The sequence below is a fragment of the Schistocerca cancellata genome, chromosome 9 (assembly GCF_023864275.1).
Source record: "Schistocerca cancellata isolate TAMUIC-IGC-003103 chromosome 9, iqSchCanc2.1, whole genome shotgun sequence".
Lineage (NCBI taxonomy): Eukaryota > Metazoa > Arthropoda > Insecta > Orthoptera > Acrididae > Schistocerca > Schistocerca cancellata.
Genome location: NC_064634.1, coordinates 229781933 through 229802482, shown reverse-complemented (window position 1 = coordinate 229802482; position 20550 = coordinate 229781933).

Sequence of the window (20550 nt, the reverse complement as noted above, 5' to 3'; positions counted from 1 at the left end):
CACTGGACTAATGATTAGAGTACTATTAATACTGACAATCTGTATTAAAAGGAACGTCATGTGCTAAACAATGGTTGTAAAATGCTTAACAAGCCCTTGTTACAACTCAAGCTAATATTACTTCAAGATAGGAATATGGTGCTTCTACTTTAACCCAAATGTACTGGTCCATTATGTACAACACAAAAACGATAAAGTATTACTAAAGTCGATCCAGGAAAATATGTAAAGCTCGAAATACGGTATTACTGCCGTTGGTACCGAGAACTAAACGGAAGATACGTAAATGCTAACAATAACTCTTAACTGTCAACTATACCATTAGCTGGAAGTTGAAATAACAATGTTAACACGTGCTACATATACATAATTTGATCTCCATGAAAAGAGAATGAGCGACCACATGTAAGTTTTACATCTCACTTCTACCCAATATAACGGGCAGGGACATGAAGCATTAGAAGTACAGTAAACAATTAACAAAAAGCTGTGTCAAGTGAAGTATCATAGAAGAATCTGATCTGTATCAAGACGTCTACACTAATGATAAAGTGTCAACCTAACCATAACCCTCCCATGAGGCTACGTTGGTGCAACGCTACTAAAATTCCATTATCTAATTCGTCGTATCAATGGTTACTACAGATTAAAATTTACTCACCATACGCTATTGTCGTATTAACAGTCTTATCGAATGTTGCCATAAAACTGCACTCGTAAATCCGATCTAAAAACACAAAGCAGTAAAGTTAATAGTAAAGATACGAGTAGACATCTATTCCGCACGTACTGCATACCAACTTACCGTTATGCAATAGATTCCTGTGAACGGGTGGCACTGACTAAGGCTACATACAGTCCTCGAACCGTTCTCAAATGTTAAAAGAAGACAGTCAGCGGTAAGGATAACACACTGATAGTTTACCTGAATCTTACTATCAAACTTTCATATGAACTCGTATATCCTAATATCTCTAATTTCCTGTATCCATTTTATAGAAGTCTACTCCTGTGACAGACAGCATTTAACAGCGATCATGTTTTTAGGTTATTGGTATCTTTTACTCTAGTTTTATACTTAGGACAGTGAATCACTTTGTATTCCCTTGGCCTTTTAGGCCCAAACTGATACATTCATCAGTTCACTTGTGGTAATTCAGTATGTCTCGACCACACCACAACTATGATTAGGATCCTGTTACTTTATCAGCGTGTTAGCGTGTTTGTCATTTCTAAACACAGTTTAGATAGCAACGGTGTTCTTACTACTGATGGGTTTTGGTATTCATTGAGATAAGTGATGGCACTCCTTTTTTTGTTTTGCTTCAATATAGTGGTCTTCGAATACTCATTTACTTTTTATTCTTCTCTCTATCCACTTACCTTATCACTACTCAACTTGTTAGTCCTACTATTGAGACTGCTTGGCATCTGTAAATAGGTTGTGTTAGGAATTCTTTATACTTCCAATGAAGTAGTCCTCTGTGAACTTTATGGACTCGCCTTGCTTAAATAGGATTTCACTTTCTTGTTTTTTAGTTCACCGTGGTAATGCTAACCTGGTCAGGGATACAACGAAACCAATCATATGTTTTATTTCGAGTTACTGTATGACTTAGGTCACCAGTTAGTTGCCAATATTCGAAGTGTTCGCTATGCCTGCTATTTTCTCTTCATATGTCGATTACCATTGGATTTAGTCTCAACTTATCTTTGATACTGTGACAACTATTTGTCTTACAATCCGTGATATTGCCTATGTTGTAAATATGCAAAATATGGTAATTCACACCTTATTATGTGACATCTTGCTATAATAAACGATTGGGACACATCTACACTAGCCGCTCACTCATTTGAAATAAATGGTATTTCATTATTTTTAAACCAAATGATGCATTTTTATTTGTACGGGGCTCTTGACTGTACACTGTCTAGTGCTGATCTTTTTAAAAAAAACTGTATGTAAAATATTTTTATGAATAACAAATGTGTATACAAGTTTTAATCTAATGTGCTAGATATGCAGAGAGGTTTGCTTTTATTCTGTTAACAAATATGTTGTTGTCGTCTTCAGTCCCGAGACTGGTTTGATGCAGTTCTCCATGCTACTGTATTCTGTGCAAGTTTCTTCATCTCCCAGTACTTACTGCAACCTACATTCTTCTGAATCTGCTTAGTGTATTCATCTCTTGGTCTCCAATTTTTACCCTCCACGCTGCCCTCCAATGCTAAATTTGTGATCCCTTGATGCCTCAGAACATGTCCTACCAACCGGTCCCTTCTTCTTGTCAAATTGTACCACAAACTCCTCTTCTCCCCAAGTCTATTCAATACCTCCTCATTAGTTATGTGATCTACCCATCTACTCTTCAGCATTCTTCTGTAGCACCACAATTCGAAAGTCTCTATTCTCTTCTTGTCCAAACTATTTAACGTCCATGTTTCACTCCCATACATGGCTACACTCCATACAAATACTTTCAGAAACGACTTCCTGACACTTAAATCTATACTCGATGTTAACAAATTTCTCTTCTTCAGAAACGCTTTCCTTGCCATTGCCAGTCTACATTTTATATCCTCTCTACTTCGACCATCATCAGTTACTTTGCTTCCCAAATAGCAAAACTCCTTTACTACTGTAAGTGTCTCATTGCCTAATCTAATTCCCTCAGCATCACCAGACTTAATTTGACTACATTCCATTATCCTCGTTTTGCTTTTGTTGATGTTCATCTTATGTCCTCCTTTCAAGACACTGTTCATTCCTTTCAAATGCTCTTCCAAGTCGTTTGCTGTCTCTGACAGAATTACAATGTCATGGGCGAACCTCAACGTTTTTATTTCTTCTACATGGACTTAAATACCTACTCCGAATTTTGTTTTTGTTTCCCTTACTGCTTGCTCAGTATACAGATTGAATAACATAGGGGTCAGGCTACAACCCTGTCTCACTCCCTTCCCAACCGCTGCTTCCCTTTCATGCTCCTCGACTCTTATAACTGCCATCTGGTTTCTGTACAAATTGTAAATAGCCTTTCGCTTCCTGTATTTTACCCCTGCCACCTCTACAATTTGAAAGAGAGTATTCCAGTCAACATTGTCAAAAGCTTTCTCTAAGTCTACAAATGCTAGAAATGTAGGTTTGCGTTTCCTTAATCTTTCTTCTAAGTTAAGTCGTAAGGTCAGTATTGCCTCAAGTGTTCCAACATTTCTACGGAGTCCAAACTGATCTTCGCTGAGGTCGGCTTCTACCAGTTTTTCCATTCGTGTGTAAAGAATACGCTTTAGTATTGTGCAGCTGTGGCTTATTAAACTGATAGTTCGGTAATTTTGCGCATCTGTCAACAACTGCTTTCTTTGGGATTGGAATTATTATATTCTTCTTGAAGTCTGGAGGTATCTCACCTGTCTCATACATCTTGCTCACCAGATGGTAGAGTTCTGTCAGGACTGGCTCTCCCAAGGCTGTCAGTAGTTCTAATGGAACCTTGTCTACCTCTGGGGCCTTGTTTTGACTCACGTCTGTCAGTACTCTGTCATACTCTCCACGCAGTATTGTATCTCCCAATTCGTCTACATCTACATTCTCTTCCATTTCCAGAATAATGTCCTCAAGTACATCGCCCCTGTAGAGACCCTCTATATACTCCTTCCACCTTTCTGCTTTCCCTTCTTTGCTTAGAACTGGGTATCCATCTGAGACTTTGATATTAATATAAGTGGTTCTCTTTTCTCCAAAGGTCTCTTTAATTTTCCTGTAGGCAGTATCTATCTAACCCCTAGAGAGATAAACCTCTACATCCATACATTTGTCCTCTAGCCATCCCTGCTTAGCCATTTTGCACTTCCAGTCGATCTTGTTTTTGAGGCGTTTGTTTTCCCTTTGGCCTGCTTCATTTACTGCGTTTTTATCTTTTCTCCTTTCCTCAATTAAATTGAATATTTCTTCTGTTACCTAAGGATTTCTACTAGCCCCCCTCTTTTTACCTACTTGATCCTCTGCTGCCTTCACTACTTCATCCCTCAGAGCTACCCATTCTTTTCTACTGTATTTCTTTCCCCCATTCCTGTCAATTTTTCCCTTATGCTCTCCCTGAAACTCTGTACAACCTCTGGTTTAGTCAGTTTATCCAGGTCCCGTCTCCTTAAATTCCCGCCTTTTTGCAGTTTCTTCAGTTTTAATCTACAGTTCATAACCAATAGATTGTGGTCAGAGTCCACATCTGCCCCTGGAAATGTCTAAATCTCTGTCTTACCATTATATAATCTATCTGATACCTTCTAGTATCTCCAGGATACTGTCATGTATACAACATTCTTTTATGATTCTTGAACCAAGTGTTAGCTATGATTAAGTTATGCTCTGTGCGAAAATCTGCCAGACGGCCTCCTCTTTCTTTTCTTACCCCCAATCCATATTCACCCACTATGTTTCCTTCTCTCCCTTTTCCTACTCTCGAATTCCAGTCACCCATGACTATTAAATTTTCGTCTCCCTTGCCTACCTGAATATTTTCTTTTATCTCATCATACATTTCATCAATTTCTTCATCATCTGCAGAGCTAGTTGGCATATAAATTTGTACTACTGTAGTAGGCATGGGCTTCGTGTCTATCTTGGCCACAATAATGCGTTCACTATGCTGTCGATAGTAGCTTACCCGCACTCCAATTTTTTTATTCATTATTAAACCGACTCCTGCATTACCCCTACTTGATTTTGTATTTATAACCCTGTATTCACCTGACCAGAAATCTTTTTCCTCCTGCCACCGAACTTAACTAATTCCCACTATATCTAACTTCCACCTATCCATTTCCCTTTTTGAATTTTCTAACCTACCTGCCCGATTAAGGGATCCGACATTCCACTCTCCGATCCTTAGAACGCCAGTTTTTTTTCTCCTGATAATGACGTCCTCCTGAGTAGTCCCTGCCCGGAGATCCGAATGGGGGACTATCTTACCTCTGAAATATTTTACCCAAGAGGACGCCATCACCAATTTAACCATACAGTAAATCTGCATGCCCTCGGGAAAAATTACGGCTGTAGTTTCCCCTTGCTTTCAGCCGTTCGCAGTACCAGCACAGCAAGGCCGTTTTGGTTAGAGTTGTAAGGCCAGATCAGTCAATCATCCAGACTGTGGCCCCTGCAACTACTGAAAAGGCTGCTGCCCCTCTTCAGGAACAACACGTTTGCCTGGCCTCTCAACAGATACCCCTCCGTTGTGATAGCACCTACGGTACGGCCATATGTATCGCTGAGGCACGCAAGGCTCCCCACCAACGGCAAGGTCCATGGTTCATGGGGGTAGGGTTAACTAATATATAAATGTCTTTTTGCTTACTGGTGCTGGATGTACACATAGACTTGATTTATCCATAATACTTCCATTATTTTTAAGTTTATGCGTCATTATGAACACCTGTATATTGTAAAATTGAACTGTACAACCTTATGCCACTACATTTATACTCCTTTATTATACAGGGACGTGAAGATGGAAACATTGAGTTGCCAAAACTAGTAGCGTTTCAGATACTAAAATGAACCCAAAAACACCGCTGTTGTTAAGATTTTTTGAATCAAGAAATACGTGCCAGCTGATGTCCCCGAGGCCCTAATGCGAATTGGTGTGCGGTATAGTGCTGTAACCATTTTCAATAAGCTACCACTCAAATTCAAAAACCTTAGCAGTAATCGATGCGCTTTCAATTCTAAACTGAAGAGTTTTCATGGTCACTCCTTCTATTCTGTCGAGGAATTCATTGAAAATTAAGCTAATTAATGTTGTATTGTTCATTGCGTTTATTTAAATTTATGTCTTAACTTGTTTCCGGTTCATAAACTTTACTTTTTGTCTGTTATTAATTTTATGTTGTAATTTCTTTAACTGTCACGTTCCATATCCTTGGAGTTTTGCTCCTCAGTTTGGTGCTGCAGAACTCGATGTGTAAATAAATAAGTAAATAAATGAGGTCAAGGAACCTGATAGCTGTATTGACTTGCCACAACCCGTAAAAGCTGACGACAGTATTATAGGTAGCAACGCTGCGCAGAGACACAGTGCTTACAGGTAGAGAATAGTTCGGCTGGTGTGCAGCCAACGAAGATAGAGAGAGTCGTCAAGTGCTTTGATTTATAACTGGTGGGCAGGTAAAAATGTAGAGATTGACGAACCCCTGACTCTAAGCGTGAATGTACTTGCAACTGAAAAAATAACTACTTTAGTTGTAAACAAGTTGAGAAGGATTTAATAGAGATGTTTATTTAGAACCATTGAGGGTAATAAATAAGCCTTGCGCAAACGCATACCGCTAGGGATACCCAAAGGGTAAGAAAGAATTAGGTCTATGAAACATTGTAGATCTGAGGAAATTAGAAATAACAGTAACTAGTTAGTGTAGGAAGTCTGCCACTCTTTGTCAGATACATGGTTTGTCGTCCTGTGTGGTCCCAGGAGGATGAAACTTTATTTCCTTTTCAAGTTGCTTTCCCTTCTTGTGTACTGTCACAGTAAGTAAGGAATGTGTATGTTCATGTCGTATATATGTGCTATTAGTTTGTAATATCTTCCTAGTGAATCAGTGTGATTCTGGGACATGACCATAATCATATGAGGACTTACAACAGAATGTGGCTGGTAGTTTGCAGGAGTAAATTATAAAGGTTTAAATAACAGTGGGTAACTTCTCAAAACTATAAAGAGAAAAAGCATGGCTAAAGTAAATAAGTAATAAATAAAAAAAAGGAAAAAAGGGGTAAGTACCTAAGAAACTAACGTTGCAGTAAGGGAAATTATTAAAGCTGGAATTTCCTAAAATCTTAACCAATGGTCTCTGTATAAGTTAATAATTTTCACTTGAGAGTAAGGTTTTCTGAAGGTAAAAGACAGTAATAATGTGGTGCCACAGGAGGCAGTCCGAAGCGTTTTAATAATAATTAAAGGAGATGTGTGGAATTAAGTTGATTATCACTCCAAATGTGTAAGTAAATAATAATTTAATTTGGCTGACGAAGGTAAAATAGAGAGAAAATCGTCTAAATATATGTTTAAATGAAAATGGGGAGAAACAGGAAAAAAGAAGTCAGTAGGCTCACATACATAATAAGAAATGAAAAGTTTGAGTAATTCCCAGTTGTCTCATGAAAAGGTTTGAGTAATGCCTAGTCTTGCGTAAGGCAGATGTTCATTTAACCGATAAATACAGACACCAAAATACAAATAAGCAAATGTGTTAAGAAATGCAGATCGTAAAATTGATATGTTATAATAAAATCAGCTTTCTAATGATGTAGCAAAGTAACTGCTGTAAAACAAGTGATTTCTGTAGCAGCTAATCCATACGATAATTGAGGCAAAGGAAGGAAAAACTTACAAAGGTTACTCAATTTTCTAAGTAAAACAACATCTAAATAATAGGACAAATAGCAGACTAACCCAAGAAGTCTCTATTTAAGAACATAATTTCACCTTCAGTATAAAATACCTGTGGTCAGTTATAAATGGATCTGCGAAGTTTGTTATTCAGGCATAATAATGAAGTAGAATGTCACGTTTTTCTGATGTAACTTATTTCCAATAATTCATTCTGGTAACCTCTGTTATTGGAACTATTAGAAGAAAACAGATTCTAAAATGCGTTTTGTTCTCACTTAGATGTAAGTTGAGAACAGATGTTTAGGCTGTGTTATCTATTTCTGAGGAACATCGAGGCTCCATGAAAGGCAGCCGACAAGCTGTATTGGAGAAGGAAGCCAAGACGACACGATCTACAGTGAGTCTCCCTTTCCCTTCTTGCAATAAAATAATGGAGAAGTGAATTCCCACCCGCTGCTTCAAATGATTTAGTGAAAGTGTCGTTCGGAAGCTCACATTGGTGCCCATGATTGCGATTTAATATTTGAGAACTGTAAAGTGAAAAATTTTGTGTGTTTCTCTTTCAGGTAAAGATTGAAAAATTTACGGAAAAAGAGAGGAAAAGTAGATATTATCGACAATTTTATTTCATGTTTCTATGTAATTTATGTATTGATTTCTAAAAGTGCATTATGTCAGTTTTCTTATGTATTATGTTAGGTTTTTTTGTAAGTATAGTGTTACGGAATTTTCCTAAAAATCAAGAGTTCAGCTATAATAACATCCCTTGCTCCTAATATTTAAGTTTGTTTAAAAATAAAATTTTTCACAAAAATAAGTAGCGGTTATGTGGCGAAACACGCGCTGTATCACTATATAAATACAGAGGCGAACGAGTGTGCCGCGACTTACTCCAGTTCGCTGCTAGTAGGCCCACGGCACCACATCACGTCTGTGAATAGGACACAAGTATTGCATCATAATTAAAGAATGGAACTAAAAGATAAAGTTGCTTTTCCAAACTTTGTTAGCGTGCTCTTTAGTATATTAATTTGTAAAATGCCAAATCTCAGAATGATCATGATAATATTTTCCCCTAAATACATCGTTTTAAGAAAAAAAGTGGCTCTAAATAATGATGCTAGAAACCTAAAAACTGGTCATAATGTGCAGACATATGTCAACATTAACTCGTACAAGCCTCAACGTGATTAGACAAATATTTTTGGTCATAATCCGCATTTTTTAAGAAAAATTGAAGGCACTAAATATTACAATTAGAAAAAAGAAAAGTTGTATCAAGCTTCAGTTCAACATAAGAACATTAATTATGTAACCCCAATGAGATGCCTCTAATAATTTTCGAGTAATTTGCAGAAAAGTAAATTTGGAAGAAAAATGTCCTTATTTGTAGTAGATTAAGTATCTGTTATATTAATGCTAGAAGATTTTGGTTACAGCACATGATGAAATCTATCAAATAATGTGGCTATAATAAGTTTCAAGACCTGGATGTAAATAACAACAAATATAAGGTCTCTTAATGTATTAGTTCAGAGGTCAGTTTCTACTGTCAGTTCCGTTCTAAAAATTCTAGACGGCAAAGTTTAAATGTAGGTGAGCTAAAACATTTTCTGTAATTTTAACCAACTAAACTATATGTAAACATAAATTACGAACATTCTAAATTAATACACAACACTGTTGGAAAATATCATGTCTCCGAGAAAGTGGCCATTTAGAGGCTGCTACCGTGGGCATAGGAGAGCAAACAGCAGGTGTTCCCTTGGCCGTCCGCTGTGCCACATATATAAATACAGCCCGCGAGGCAAGGCTAGGCTTCACTTCGCACCCAGTAACTTTTCGATCCGCGTCAGCTAAACGCCGGAATGAGCGCTGCCACGGATGACGTCAGAGCCAGGCTGTCACTAAACACATATTTTCATTGATAATAGAAAGTGAATTTGCGAGGACTATACACCGTCTTGCATCGCTTAAATTTCACAAAAGTAGCTTTCAGTGTGCCGGAAATAGTGTCAATTATTTTCCACTTCTGTGGCGAGCAATTATTTTGATTATCGAAAATCAGGGATAAAGACAATTTAATAGGGACTTAACGTAGAGGTCACCACTGAACTGCTCGTAGTGCTGCTTAGGGTAGAGATTTATCGTCAGTATTAACGTAATGAATATTACAATGTTGAGCATATGAACCTTTGCCAAACATATCTATCAATTAGAACTCAAAATCTTCATTTATATTCATAGTCTGGCCGTGCGGTTCTAGGCGCTTCAGTTTGGAACCCCGTGACCGCTACAGTCGCAGGTTCGAATCCTGCCTCGGGCATGGATGTGTGTGATGTCCTTAGGTTAGTTAGGTTTAAGTGGTTCTAAGTTCTAGGGGACTGATGACCACAGATGTTAAGTCCCATAGTGCTCAGAGCCATTTGAACCATTTTTTATATTAATAGTCCTGATCCCGCTGAGCAAATAAGGAACAAAAATATTTATTTCAGTGGGCTGGACAAGAATGTAGTCTTGCAAACTGGGAACTTTGGTCAGTGTGTTCTCCATCGCACTCTGGCTGACAACAGATATGCTGTCTTAAAAGATGGGGAAAAATATTCCTTTATTTACAGCAATTCACCAATATTCTAGTGTTTCAAATATTACTTACGACTGATCATATATATTATTAATATAATATTATAATCGTTACTAACCCGCCGCCCCACAAGTGGAGCTTTTCATCTCTAATGTTTTAGTTATACGTTCACCTGAAGATGTGGCTTTTAGTGCCATGAATCTGGTAGCAATTCAATAATAAAGGACTAATAACTGCTGAAGCTATTTGTTAATACACAAGCAGCGTCATTGTTGAGGATGCCCATCTCAGTGAGACACTAGCCCCTTAATGATAGACCACTGCTGTGTACGGACAGCGACCCACGGCCCCATGGGCAGGAGTCGGTTGCACAGTTGGAATTGCCTGGGGATTCCCAGTTGCCTCATGGCACCATACCTAGGGACGGGGGGAGGGAATTTGGTGAATAGAGATGTTACCCTGACGTGGCCTCAAACCGTTTACTTTCGCTGGTAAGTTCATATGGCGTCATCATCCAACATAACTGTGTCATCCAGGTAGAGCTACGAGATTTCGTAAATAAATGTCCAGTACTTATTTATAGTCTGCAGCGGCGCACTTGTTGTGCATATGCACCACTACCTGTCATGTATCCAAAAGGAACACAGGCACTGTCAATGTGGATATCTACCTTTTCCCTGTTGTGCATATGCACAACTACGTATCACGTATCCGAAAAGACCACAGCCACTGTCAATGTGCATATCTGCCTAGTCCCTGCACTAGTTGATGGAGTAGGGCTCAGTTCGCTGTTTCACCAAGAAAACCCACATCACAGCATTGTCTTGGCCATGCTGAATACTTACAGTGACTACATCCCGCACTCACCTGCTGCCAGCGCTGCTGCAATAGGTCATTCTGACTCACACTAATATGTCTATGAGTGTCCGGTGCGCAACAGAAAGGCACACCACTTCTTCGCTCTGTCACAGCTGTGTTTCACTTTAAGGCACTTACCGTGAAGGACACTGCCGCTGAACCGTATTGCCTCAGTGAGTGCTATGGACACTTTCAAAGTAGTCGCCAGCGGCTTAAAACTTAACAGCATACGTTACTAGCTTTTCAGGAGACGAGAAAAATTTTTGGTCCGCGCGGGGTAGCTGGGCGGTCTCTGGCGTCTTGTGACGTTTCACGCGGCTCCCCCCTCCCGCGCCTTCCCCCTACGACCGTCAGAGGCTCGAGTCCTCCCTCGGGCATGGGTTTGTTTGTTTTCCTTAACGGAAGTTATGTAAAGTAGTGTTAAGCGTAGTGACCGATGACAGCACCCGGTCCAATATCAACTTACCACCAAAACAATTTTTGCCGAATCAGTTAACACATGCCTGCTGCTAGGAGATGCGACATTGCTCTTGATGGACCTGTGTGTTCTAAAACAAGAAGTTTCACTTTTTTGCTGCTAAGATTCCTCAAAATTCCATTGCCACTCCTCCGATAAGATAGTTCGGACTGCGAACTCAAGATAACCTGCGTAGACGTTTGAACACAGGCAGTTGGGCGCCTTTGGGACTGAACACGCCTTGAATGCTACTCCGACTAATTACACTGAAATCCGTCGCGATATGACTGTACATTAATCGGCATTCCTTCTTATTGATCTCCGTGGTTATTGTCATTCCTTCCACATTTGTGAACGTTCTCTTCATATTCCGGAGTCCAGCATTTTCGCACAGCTATTTTCCACAAGCCGGAGCAAAATAAAAAAATCCAAATGCTCCAAAAAACCGAGTAAAAAGTCCCGAGTAATTAAAAATGGTCTTCTTGCACTGACGCAGACTTTGCGCCTATAATTAACCGAAATCCTACGATATTGCCTTCGCTAACATTAACATTGGGGTGCATTCAATAAAGGGGCGCCAACACAAAAGGGGAATTTAATTATTCATTGGAGGTCATTATGGGCGAATAATTAATGAATTTATTGCAACGGAACGAGCCGTCATTAGCTGGGCCGTTGTTTTCACGCGGCCATTGTGTTCCAGCTGCCCACGCCAGTGAGCAAACGCAATAACGCAGCGCCAGGGTGCGGTGGCGCACGGTCGCCCACATGTGTGCCGCGCTGCGCTTCGGTTCCCGGCTGGGGTCTGCTTTTCTGGGCATCGACTCCCAGCCATACGTTCCTCTATTTCAGTTCCAGTCATTCCGCTGAATGTAATGACAGGTGGTAACGTAAACAGAACGCTTATCACTCTTGATTCACGACACCTTTTTCGCTGAGCCGGCCGCGGTGGCCGTGCGGTTCTAGGCGCTCCAGTCCGGAGCCGCGCTGCTGCTACGGTCGCAGGTTCGAATCCTACCTCGGGCATGGGTGTGTGTGATGTCCTTAGGTTAGTTAGGTTTAAGTAGTTCTAGGGGACTTATGGCCTCAGCAGTTGAGTCCCATAGTGCTCAGAGCCATTTGAACCATTCACAACCTTTTTCGTTATTTTGGGAGACTCTTCTTTCGCTATAAATGGGTCACAAAACCATTTTTCTTGTTGCAGGTAGCTAATTGAGCGTGTTGCACTGCGTCCGAAAATAACAATTCTGTGTACACAGAGTTGTTCGTGTAAGATGTAACTGCACTTTCATTTCGTGAATGGGATTAGATATAGAAATAATATTTTCCAAAAAAAAAGGTTCAAATAGCTCTGAGTACTTTAGTATTTAACATTTGATGTCATCAGTTCCCTAGAACTTAGAACTACTTAAATGTAACTAATCTAAGGACAACATACACATTAATGCCCGAGGCAGAATTCGAACCTGCGACCGTAGCGTTCGCGCTGTTCCACATTGTGGCGCCTAGAACCGCTCGGTCACTGAGGCCGGCTAAGATTTTCCGCAAAAGATAGTACGCTAAGGGTCAAGCACGTGGTGTGTGATAAAGACTTGTATCGGCAAGATATTCAAGCAAGCAATATTTTTTTTTTTAATTGAATGGTGTTCTGTCTTACCTGCCAGGTTAGCCGAGAGCGCTAATGTGCTGCTTCCTGGACTCGGGTAGGCGCGCTGGCCCGTGATCGAATCCGCCCGGCTGCTTAACGGCGGATGCCGGAGTGCCAGCCAATCTGGATGTGGTTTTAGGCGGTTTTCCACATCCCACTAGGTGAATACCGGGCTGGTCCCCACGTTCCACTTCAGTTACACGGCTCGCAGACATTTGAACATATTCACACTATTCCATGGCTTACACTAGACACAGACATTTAGGGTACACTAATTCCGTCCCGAGGGGTATGGGGTGGCGGCAGGAAGAGCACCCGGCCACCCCTTAAATTAACCTTGTCAATTCCGATTAACCATGCGGACCCTGTGTCATTGTGGGAACGAGGCACAAGCAAAAGAAGAAAAAAAGACGAAAAGAATTGTGTTCTGTTTTAATGACGTATGAGAGCGCTAGAAAAGACAAGTATAGTGACACAATACTTGTACTTTTCAGGTTGAAACTCTTCCTAGAAGTATCCAAGGAATGTTCTAACATGAAAAACCTAGTCGGCCGAAATCGCACATTTAAATACATTCATGCAACGCTACGACCTTGTGTGAAGCCTTTCGACTATTTATTCCTTTGTACTGCAAAAACTAGACGGAACTGTGTTGTATATCGGCAGGTCATATCCGTTTCAATATTTCTTGCATGCAACCGCCTACACCAATGAGAATGAGTTACACATGTTACTTTTATATGGCGAATGTCAAACAAATACTATAGAAATGGTAGTGGTAACCTGCCTGTAGTTGTTTCCACAAGAAACTGGAAACTTACGCAGATTTGAAATCTTTATCCTAAGTCCATCTAAAGCCCCAGAACCTTGCGTATATAGTAGTACTACATACAAAAATCTTTGCTGATCCTGTATCTACGTCGCATAGGCAATGAGGTTTTATCTCGGTAACGTAAGCCTGTCTCGCCGCATCGGCCTGTAACAACGGAGTGTGGCATGAGAGCTCTGCTTGGCGTTGTTAGCACCGCAATAACGACTCCTGCCGCATTGATTTCCAACTGGAGTGAATTTCTCGGAATGTTTTGCAAATGATTTCAGCATCAATATTAACAAGCGCTATAACACTCTAATCGCCTTTCCAAGAGATACTGAATGCAATTATGAGAAGTCTACGGTTCTATCGATAAAACAAACTTCTTTCAATATCTCGATTGATAGCTGGTACTAGAGGTCAGAACATAACCCATACAAAATATTACGTGCCCCACAGGAAACTATCAGTTGCAATAAACCACATTTCAATACCTGGAATTGTTTACGTAATAAAGACGGTATTACGTTTCAGCGACTAACCCTGTATACTGGGTGTCCCATCTATCTCGCCCACCAAAAATTACGTTTTCTCCTGAAGTAAAATAAAAATGCATCTCTAAAATGTTGTTTGGCTACGAGGGGTCATTAACCACGATGACTGCCTTTCTTGTAACGTTTTTTGTTTCGAAGATACGTACAGCAGTAAGTCCTCTTTAAATGGCACCCTTGGTTTTTTTAATCGGTGAACCACTTGCTCTCTTTACCGTAACGTGTGTTGAAAAACGTATCACACTCTGCCATTCACGTGAAATCCTCGTTATTAAAAACGTTACACAAAATAGTCTCTGTCCCTCCTGTACTGGTGTGTAGTGCAGGCTTTAGGAGTAATCTACATAGTACTCACACAAACCTTCACTCGAAGAGAGTTGGCTGCTTGACAAGTGTGGGTTTTCCTCGGTTACTGCCAATCCCAGCAAATGCGCCGTTACGTTATCCTCAATACGTGCACTGTGTGTCAGTACACGAGACATGAAATCAGTTTTGTGTTCAGAAATGGTTCAAATGTTTCTGAGAATTATGGGACTAAACACATGAGGTCATCAGTCCCCTAGGACTTAGAACAACTTAAACCTAACTAACCTAAGGACATCACACACATCCATGCCGGAGGCAGGATTCGAACCTGCGACCATAGCGGTCGCGAGGCTCCGGACTGTAGCGCCACTCCGGCCGGCAGTTTTGTGTTACGCTTTTAGTAACGTCAGAATTACGTGAACGGTACACTGTGAGAAGCCTGTACCGAATGACACATATTGGACGCTACCGAAAAGAAAATTACAGCTGTTCATATCCTCATACCGAACAACCCCACAAGACAAGCAGTTATGCCGGTGGATGCGCCACTGGAAGCAAAACAAAGTTTGCCTGATAGACTTTTATTTTGCTTCTGGTAAAATGTCATTTCGGATGGTCAAGAAAAAAAAAACGCACAAGAAGAAAAAATTCATTCAAGTGTCCACGGAACATACAACAAATATATATTGTAAAAGAAAGTATAGAATTGCGTAGGCTAAAAGTCAGAAACGAGTACCGTACGATCATGGGAGTTATATGGTGAGGTAAACCACTATTCCCTATATACAGGGTGTTTCAAAAATGACCGGTATATTTGAAACGGCAATAAAAACTAAACGAGCAGCGATAGAAATACACCGTTTGTTGCAATATGCTTGGGACAACAGTACATTTTCAGGCGGAAAAACTTTCGAAATTACAGTAGTCACAATTTTCAACAACAGATGGCGCTGCGGTCTGGGAAACTCTATAGTACGATATTTTCCTCATATAGTCTCTGAATGAAATTACCCGAAACCTTTGACAACGTGTCTGGCGGAATGGCTTCACATGCAGATGAGATGTACTGCTTCAGCTGTTCAATTGTTTCTGGATTCTGGAGGTACACCTGGTCTTTCAAGTGTCCCCACAGAAAGAAGTCACAGGGGTTCATGTCTGGCGAATAGGGAGGCCAATCCACGCCGCCTCCTGTATGTTTCGGATAGCCCAAAGCAATCACACGATCATCGAAATATTCATTCAGGAAATTAAAGACGTCGGCCGTGCGATGTGGCCGGGCACCATCTTGCATAAACCACGAGGTGTTCGCAGTGTCGTGTAAGGCAGTTTGCACCGCCACAAATTCACGAAGAATGTCCAGATAGCGTGATTCAGTAATCGTTTCGGATCTGAAACATGGGCCAATGATTCCTTTGGAAGAAATGGCGGCCCAGACCAGTACTTTTTGAGGATGCAGGGACGATGGGACTGCAACATGGGGCTTTTCCGTTCCCCATATGCGCCAGTTCTGTTTATTGACAAAGCCGTCCAGGTAAAAATAAGCTTCGTCAGTAAACCAAATGCTGACCACATGCATATCGCCGTCATCAATCCTGTGCACTATATCGTTAGCGAATGTCTCTCGTGCAGCAATGGTAGCAGCGCTGAGGGGTTGCCGCATTTGAATTTTGTATGGATAGAGGTGTAAACTCTGGCACATGAGACGATACATGGACGTTGGCGTCATTTGGACCGCAGCTGCAACACGGCGAACGGAAACCCGAGGCCGCTGTTGGATCACCTGCTGCACTAGCTGCGCATTGCCCTCTGTGGTTGCCGTACGTGGTCGCCCTACCTTTCCAGCACGTTCATCCGTCACGTTCCCAGTCCGTTGAAATTGTTCAAACAGATCCTTTATTGTATCGCTTTTCGGTCCTTTGGTTACGTTAAACCTCCATTGAAAACTTCGTCTTGTTGCAACAACACTGTGTTCTAGGCGGTGGAATTCCAACACCAGAAAAATCCTCTGTTCTAAGGAATAAACCATGTTGTCTACAGCACACTTGCACGTTGTGAACAGCACACGCTTACAGCAGAAAGACGACGTACAGAATGGCGCACCCACAGACTGCGTTGTCTTCTATATCTTTCACATCACTTGCAGCGCCATCTGTTGTTGAAAATTGTAACTACTGTAATTTCGAAAGTTTGTCCGCCTGAAAATGTACTGTTGTCCCAAGCATATTGCAACAAACGGTGTATTTCTATCGCTGCTCGTTTAGTTTTTATTGCCGTTTCAAATATACCGGTCATTTTTGAAACACCCTGTATGAAGAAAGTTCCCACTTTTACCTGAAGGGAGTGCTCTTGGATATATTGGGGGCTGGGAAGTTCCGCCCTCTAGAAATTTCTAGAACATTCCATAACATTCGAGAGTATTTGAGAACATCCAAGAATATTCAAGAGTATTCGACAGATTTTGTTTTAGAGTATTACTGTCATTGTTAACCAGTATTCAGCTTACAAGGCCATCTTCAGACATACACTGAGTATTGTCACCACAGTTGTTACAGTGTTTGTAAACAACATTGGAAGACAAGCTACACATCTAAATTGAAGGAAAAATGTACAGTTAATAACATCTTTGACAGTCTGGTGGTACTGCACTGTAAAAAGCAGAAAGGCGAAAAGTATTATTTTTATTTCAATTTGTTCATTTATTTAATGCAAACTGATACAGAGTCTAAATTTTGAGAATAGTCTTAATGTTTTACCTGTTTGCTCCTTTTGTATTTGTGTTTTCTTTTTGCTTTTTTACCTTTTAAAATGCAGAGCCACCAAATAAAAAAAAATGCATTTACTGTACGTTCGCTCCCACTCCCCCATTTTCCTTCATTTATTCATTTATCTTTACTCTATTCATAATACTTACGTTCCTTATATATATATTTTGTAGTTACATTGGTAGTTCTTTCTTCTCTTACGTGGGTATTTACGAGGGTTATCTGCACACCCTATTTTTCCACGTAATCTCCACCCAGTTCTATCGTCTTCCTCCAGGCCGAAACAAGGGCGTTTGTGCCCTGTCAGTACCAGTCATTGACCTGGTGGCGGAACCAATGCTTAACTGTGTGTATCACCTATTCATCGTCCTGAAAATGTCTTCCACGAATAGCATACTTAAATGGCCCAAACAAGTGGACGTCCTAGGGGCTAGGTCAAGGCTGTAGTGTGGATGGGGAAACACTGTCCAGCCCTGTTTTGCGACGTGTTCAGCAATCCTCAGACTTGTGTGAGACCGAGAGTTATCGTCAAAACATCTCTTTGGTTGCTGTGCCGCCGAAGTCACCGGACGCGCGTCTTGAGTTTTGTTAATGTGTTGACATATGCTTCCCAATTAATGGTACAGTCTCTTGGGATAACATCAATGAGAATCACACCTTCACAGTCCCACAACACAGTGATCATGACCTTACTAGCGGAAGCAGTTGCTTTCAATATTTTCTTCTGTAAGGAGTGGGAATTGCGCTATTCCATCGACTGTCGTTCTGTTTTGGGCTAAAAATGGGGAACCAGGAATTCATAACCTGTCACAGTCCAGGAAAAGAAGGTCTCCTCCTCAGCTGCAAAACGTTGTAACAAATCATGATAAATGATTTTTCGGTGCGATTTGTAATCCACCGCCAGTCATCGCGGGACCCATCTGGCACACACTTTTGAATATCCAAGAATGCGGATAATTGCATCCACACTTCCTTTCTGATTGACAGATGCAGCGCCAACTGCCGAGTCGTAATGTGTCTGTCGCGAATGATGATCTCGCTGCAACATGTAAGGTGTGACAGCCGTGGCCGGCCGGTGTGGCCGAGGGCTTCTAGGCGCTTCAGTATGGGACCGCGCAACCGCTACGGTCGCAGGTTCGAATTCTGCCTCGGGCATGGATGTGTGTGATGTCCTCAGGTTAGTTAGGTTTAAATAGTTCTAAGTACTAGGGGACTGATGACCTTAGATGTTAAGTCCCATAGTGCCCAGAGCCATTTTGACAGCAGTGGATGGTCACCCCGACCGCTGCAAATCGTGGAGCTCCACCGAACCACGTTCTGATGACTTCACCCTCTGTGCCCGGCAACTAGCTGAACATCTGTCGACAGTAGATGCTCCGTAGACTTTGCACAAGCGTTTGTGAATATTCGCTCAGTTTCTTTCTCTGCAGTGAGAAATTCGATGATGATGATGATGATGTTTGGTTTGTGGGGCGCTCAACTGCGTGGTTATCAGCGCCCGTACAATTACCCAATCTTTTGCTCAGTCCAATTTCGCCACTTTCCTGGATGATGATGAAGTGATGAGGACAACACAAACACCCAGTCATCTCGAGGCAGGTGAAAATCCCTGACCCCGCCGGGAATCGAACCCGGGACCCCGTGCTCGGGAAGCGAGAACGCTACCGCGAGACCACGAGCGGCGGACAAGAGAAATTCGATGACGGCACGTTGCTAGTAATATACATCACCTACAGACGCCATTTTGAAAGTATACTGCAGCTACGCTATCTGTTGGAAGTGTCGAAAACTTGGCGCGCTGACCCGTAGACTTCAAATAATACATAAGTAACGATTAACGTTCGTAGCATTGTTTTAGGCTGAGTAACAAAATGCGGTGCATTACTTTCTGGGCAACCCCCGAAATCTGTTTATGTATCACTCTCCATGTTTTAAGCCTCCTGAAGTAGCCTTGTCGAGTACTAATTTTATTTTATTGTTTTTTTTTTTTTTGTTAATATGAACAGTAATGTACACTTCCTGTTACTGTTTTGTGTAAAAGTTTTCCTGTTTACTCCGTTTTTATTTATTTGATGTTGAACTCTTTACTTTTTGGATTGCATTACCAACACACTGTCAGAGATATTATTTACTGCACGTTTGTGCTTCAATCTAGATGTGTAACTTCTCTTCCAGTGGTGCTCACAAACATCATCTTTGGTGACAACACTCAGTAAATATCTGAAGACGGCCGTGTAAGCGTAGGGGACTGGTGACCTCAGATGTTACGTCCCATAGTGCTTAGAGCCATTTGAACCTTGTAAGCCGTAAACCAGCTAACACAATTAAACTAATACTGTGGCACAAAACCGAACAATGGGTCTTCATTTATTATAATGTTGTTCTACCATGAACCGACGGATGATTTAGTACACAGTATTCGACATTATTCGAGCACTCCACAACATTACAGAATGTTCCTCAATGTTATAGGATGTTCTGTAATGTTCGGTTATAGTCTGGTACATTCAGGAAGATTCCATAATGGTGGAGAACATCCAGAATGATCCAATTGTGGAATGTTCCGAAACATTGTGTACCATTCGAAGCTTTTTTGGTATGTTCTGAAATTCGCCACAGGTAGGGCTACTCTTTGGTAGGGGCACATAAAGCAAGATCCGTTGTGGATTAGAACGTCAGTTTCTTATTAGTGAGGAAGGGAGGAATCGCAAAAGCAGTGCAATGAGTGATTAAAAACAATCAGTGAAGTGTGAGTAGTCAAAGTGGCACAGTGACTGAATATAAGCCGAACATAAAGTGTATAAAGTGTGCAAAGTGTACTTAGTATATCTGTTAATAAAATGTTGAATTTATCTACTTATCTATATTTAGACAATGACCAAAGCTAAAAGAGGAGGATATCTTTCCAGTTGTGAAGCAAAACGGCGAAAACAGAAAGAACGAAGAAACTAAACAGACGAAGAACTCGAACACGTGTAAGTTCCCTAGGAATGACAATGAGCACCTTGAGAAGCAGAGAATCTGAAGACCAACAAAATGAACGAATTGAAGAATCAAGAATTGCGACACTATCTTATAATAAAAGACTGTGAACTCCAAGCCAGCCACGAAAATATCACCCTGTCACCCTCCGACAAATACGGACGAGGATAGGTACTCATTAGAACCTGACAAATGAAGCATTC